This window comes from Lithobates pipiens, unplaced genomic scaffold (genome assembly GCF_037356315.1).
Source record: "Lithobates pipiens isolate NorthernLeopardFrog02 unplaced genomic scaffold, aLitPip1_a1.2 Scaffold_8, whole genome shotgun sequence".
NCBI lineage: Eukaryota > Metazoa > Chordata > Amphibia > Anura > Ranidae > Lithobates > Lithobates pipiens.
The window spans coordinates 458,739,651-458,745,650 of NW_027507903.1; positions in this window are offsets into that span (position 1 = coordinate 458,739,651).

Genomic DNA, 6,000 nt, shown 5'->3' on the forward strand with positions numbered 1-6,000 from the left:
TTTTTTCCCTCTACCTAAAAGCTTTCAGTTTGTTGTTCAACTGAGTTGCATAGTTTATAAGTCACGTTAAAAGGTGGAAAAAGTTCTGAAATTATTTCTTTGTCTCCCTTTCTTTTTCTACATCACAGAAACCTGTTATTTTAACAGGGGTGTGTAGACTTTTTATATCCACTGTATGTATGGTCGGTAACACATGATTATACTGCATGATTCTGTGTTCCCAACTCCCACAGAAACGCACCACTCTTTAGTAGATGCGTGGGGACACCATTAATTCTAAATGGAACCCTCATGTATTGGCACCTGTGTGAAAGGTTCCATGTGGCGCATTTAAAAAGAAAAAAGGCTTTGAAGACTTCTTTTTCCATAGTTATTGGTGGAACACAGCGGCCCATTCACGTCCCACTGGAAAGTTTTTTTTCTTTATTTTGTGTCCTGTGGCCAAAATGGGAAGCGAGAGAAGAGCCACAGAAATGAACCCCTTCCCGCCGAAGTAACATATATGCGGCCACGCTTTACTGGGCTTTTTCTGTGGGGGCACATATATGCATATCTCCCTCCCACAGAGAGCAGGTTCTCACCGTGAGCCTCAGGCCAGAGGTGCTCTTAGTAACACTATGGGTATGGGAACCCACCGTGTGAAAAGAACACACTATACCAAAACATTTTCCCAAGTCATCTTCCAGGATGGCCTTAGAGTGGCCCCTCCCACCTAGCACAGGAAACACAAATCCATGTTAGTATAAAAGGACAGGCACTATACGTGGTTCATCAGGGAATGCTCTAATGTTTTTCTAAGGTTTGCAGTACGAGGCCCAAAACAGACAATCTACTTCCAATTGAACGCTTTACCTTTCGGGCTAGCATCAGCTCCAAGAATATTCACAAAGGTGTTACCAGAAGCGCTACAGACCTTAAGGACAGAAGGGATTCTGATAATACCATATCTAAACGACCTACTCTTATTAGCAAAAACATCAGAGACATTGGAAAGGTCTTTAAACATAACACAAAACCACCTTCAGAACCTGGGGTGGATTTTGAACAGAAAAATTAATTTATTACAGCAAAGAAAGTTATTTTTTCTGGGGTATATAGTGGACACATCACGTGACCTCCCCTGATGAAGTCAAGTGATGTGATGTCACGCGTAGGGAGGGGAAGGAAGCTGACTGTGGATGCACTTGCTGCTGATTACTAGAAAGGCTTTTTTCTATCTATTAATGTGTGAGTACCCTGTGTATGAAATAAAAAAAAAAATGTTAATAAATGCTATTTGTGAAATACTACACTATGGTATTCCCTCTCTATTAATCTATTGGGTCCTCTGGAGCAATAAGAATAAAATTCAAAGGAGAAGGTGACCAAATTTACCAGGAGAGAAGACATATAAAAAAATCTATATACCTCTATGCGAATCCCTCCTTGCTATAGGTAAGGGGCCACTGCCCACTAAAGTGTGATCACAGCGGGATTAAGCACCGGGAGATCCACACCTCAGTTGAATTTGCACAAGTTTGCACAAAGCACTTGCACTTAAAGGAGACTGTTGTTTATTTATGGACTTGAATATTTATATCTTTTTATTTTTGATGGATTTCAATATGTATATTTAATCTATAGAGGCCGGATTCATTCTGATATAACGTATGTTACAGCCGGCTCTGTAGTGCGTTTACTACTATATATATTTTTTTGTTTATTCCCATGTGATCAGGAGAGGGTACCCTCTTTTTGGTCTAGGTATACCCTTTCTTATTTTCTTGTATATCATTTGTTTATTATTAGGGTGGTTCACTTATATCACCTCTGGAGAGTGTTTACTTATTTGCACATTTATAAGACGCACTTGGCACTTTATGATCAATTCACTGTTTTTTGGCTTTGCACTCAATTGAAGCAGTTGTGTTTCCGTGGAGGTTTTCAATTGACTCTGTAGTGCGTTTATTTTTTTTTTTATTTTTTTTTTTGTTTTGCATTTTTTCTGCACTTTATCAAAATAGTAATCTTTTAAGAGACTGTTTTTAGTTACTTACCTTTTGTTCACTTGATTTTCATTTATTTGGATTCTATCACCTCTGTGGTGTGTTTATTTTATTTAATGTAGCACTTTGCACTTTTTGATACTATTCAGTAGACATTTTATAGATATATATTTTTATATTACACTATTGATTTATGTAACTAGGCATTATACTTATCACCCTCGGAGGGTTATTTAATATAGGGACAGCGCAATACCAACATATCTTTAGTTTCATATTAAGTGGATATGGCGTGATCCATTCCGGTAGTAGCAGCAGCCCCTGACATTTGATAGATCGCCAGTGGTAGCGCAGGAATAAAACACTATCATTTATATAGTGGATTCACTTGATTAATTTGAGTACTCGCACTACACAGATACACTATAATATACTGCAATATAATGCACCAAATGTACAGTGATGCACAGAACTATATGGTGTTAAACTGACAATAATGCACACAAAAGTAAATGGTGTTAAACTGGCAGTAATGCACAAAACTATATGGCGTTAAACTGGCAGTAACGCACACAGAACTATATGGCATTAAACTGGCAGTAACGCAATTGAATATTCAACCGTCACTACACTGACGCTATCTAAACTGTCCCTACTCTAGCTATACACTAATGTAAATATTACTGACAAAAGCTGACTACACTACACTGAAACTATCTGAGCTGTCCCTACTCTACACTAATGTATGAATGACACGGCCTCACTACACTACAGTGAAACTATCTGAGCTGTCCCTACTTTAGCTGCACACTATGCAAAGCTGAATGATGGTCCTCTTGACTCCTCACACTATCCCTAGACTGAAAGTAAACTAATATTTTACATTGATAATTAAAGCAAAATAGCACAGTATAGCACACTAACAGCACTGAACAGAGCCCTGGTCTAGCTCACTCCATGCTGAAATCACACTGAAAATGGCTGCCATTGAAAGAATACTTTTGTACTGTGGGGCGGGAATGAGCCATGATTGGATAAAGTCATGATAACAGTGTGCAATCATGACTCTGACAGTGCTCTGTGCCCTGATTGGCTGAAGCTTTTACTGCTTCAGTCAATCAGGGCTTGCAATGCACTGTTACCCATTTGTTCGCCTGTTTGTCGAACATCCGAACAGTTAAAGTTCGGGCCGAACCATTTGCCCATCCCTATTCAGAATTCATGGACCAGCGCAAATCTTAACAATAGAGGAAGGCTTTCAATTCTGAGTATCGTAGAGGATTTCTCAGCTTATAGGAACCGAAAACAAAAATACATTAGGGTTTGGGTTCTGCACAGAATTTCTTTCCACACTCCTCCTTCTGGGTGGCAAATTAAATAAATATTTGGGTGGTTATGGATTCCCTCTATTTATTCCATATATGTATTAACTTGTCTATTCCTATAGTTAACTAATCTGGCAAAGCTCTAATATAGTTAAAGGTGATAGTACAATAATAAGGCTAGCTATTAAAAATAAACACTGCTTGATAAAACGTCTTATTTCCCAAGAAAATAGGAACCCTAACATAAAAACACTAAAGAAATTTTTTATAGAGCATATAAAACAAAAGAACATCAATGATACATTATGTAAGGTCATCCTCAAGATGTTGTCTTGTCAACTGGGCTCACTGGCATGAGAGCCATGAGGCAAGAGGAAGTTTTCCCTGCCGGTCAGCACTTTTAAACTCCATTCAGACACTGCCCACACAACCCCATTGCCAGCCCCTCTCAGAATTCTGACAAATCAATAAGATGCAGTCCTTCTAATATCTGTCCTTCCTCCAGGAAGTATACTGTAGTGTCCACTAGGGGCAATGTTTGTCCATGTATTACCATTAGCTGACCTGGGTCAATCCTCTGGACATCTGGTCTTTGATCTTGGCAGCAGTGGCTTTCTTTGAAGCTTTGTTTGCAGATGTGTTAACCACTTAAGGACCGAGCCTCTTTTTGAGATTTTTGTTTAAAAAAACCCCAAATATTATACATTTTTCCCCCCCCCCCCTAACACCCTAGGGAATAAAATGGCAGTCGTTGCAATAATTTCTGTCACACCGTACTTGCGCAGTGGTCTAACAAGTGCACTTCTTTGAATTAAAAAATAAGGCAACAGTAAGGTTAGCCCAATTTTTTTTATATTGTGAAAGATAATGCTACGCTGAGTAAATTGATACCAAACATGTGACGTTTCAAAATTTCGCCCACTCGTGGAATGGCGACAAACTTTTACCCTTGGACAGTATTGCCTCAAGGGATCATAAACGTACATCGGGGTAGGTACCTTCATCCCGTAATTGTATAGCAGAAACTAGAAGGAGCTCACATAAGGTCTACTCAAAATGATACCCTTGAGCATTAAAGAGGAAGTAAACCCTTTCAAACCACTTTGACCTACAGGTAAGCCTAGATTAAGGCTTACCTGTAGGTCCAAGCAATATCTCCTAAACCTATATGGTTTAGGAGATATTTGCCCGAAAATGGGCACCGCTGTCTACGGCGCATGCGCCGTAGACAGCAGCGCGCAGGCGCACTAAATGCGGCAAGTCCAAGAATGGATTTGCCTAATTTGTCGACTCCCATGCGCGGGAGTGACGTCATCGCGGCTTCGCCGAATGGCAGCGGCGGAGATGCGAGACGCGACTCCCGTGCGCATGCGCGGGAGTGACGTCATCGCGGCTTCGCCGCTGTGATTCGTCGGAGCGGCGAGACGCCACCAGCAAGATGGATGCGGCGGACTACAGGGGACAGCGGCGACTTCGCTGGCTCCTGTGTCAGGTAAGTGACACATAATGAGCTACTATGCGATGCATAGTAGTCCATTATGCTTTACCTTTGCAGGGAAAAAAAGAGGAAGTAAACCCTTTTAATGGTGATTAAAAAATGTGGATAAAAAATTTTGAAAGCATTTATTTAACACATATTTTAGACAATACAAAATATACAACAATACAATAATTGTTAGAGAGATCTTAAATATAAAATACTAGGGTTTACAGATTTACAGTGGGCCCCACAGGTGTGTGGGGTTGGACGTATTCCTCGACCGGTTTCACGGCTTATGCCACTTCCTCAAGAGGCGTCACCCATAACATCTATAAAGAAATATAATCTTTAAAACTTTTTTCCAAATTTTTATTCTATAATAACAAAAACGATTGATAGTGCATCGAGCTTGGAGTATTCATATAAAACCTGTACGACTCACCAAAATAAAACTTTTACCTTTAAAAATCTCCATAGGCGATGTTTAAAAAACACTACAGGTTGCATGTTTTGAGTTACAGAGGGCTAGAATTATTGCTCTCACTCTACCGATCTCAGACATACCTCACATGTGTGGTTTGAACAGTTTTCATATGCGGGTGCTATTCACGTGTGTGTTCACTTCTGCACGCCAGCTAGTTGGGACGGGGCGTGTTTAAAATGTTTTTTTCTCTTACATTCACCAACTGACACAGCTTCTCTCTTTAGACCATTGGGTTGTTATGCCACCTTCAGGAGAGGACTAGGCATTACTTGTTAACATGTGATAATAAAACTAGAACTTTCTAGTTGCGCCCAAGGGGTGGTCCCTTTGGTAACAACCCCTCAGCATGCTACTGCAGCCTCAGTTTTATTTTGCCTAGTGGAGAAGGACCTAGGAACCCTGACGGGCCCATTGGTCCGTGGATTTTTCTGCAGAAGCTTTGCTTTTTACGCAAGGTGAATGATCCTGTGATCTGCTATCAACAGCCAGCTGGGTGACAGGCTGGATACCCTTATCCTTGTAGTCTCCCCAGCCTGGCCAGCAAGCGTGTGCAGGTCGCAGCTATGCGCTAGGCCGGCCTTGACATACCTCAGCTCCAGAGGTGGTCGTGAGCTTTTATGCTTCGGGGCACACATATGACCGGGCTACTGATGTCTGCGTCACAGTGTGCCAAGGCCAACAGCCACCCCGTACTGATCGGAGAGTGGATCTGTGATGGAATGTCTC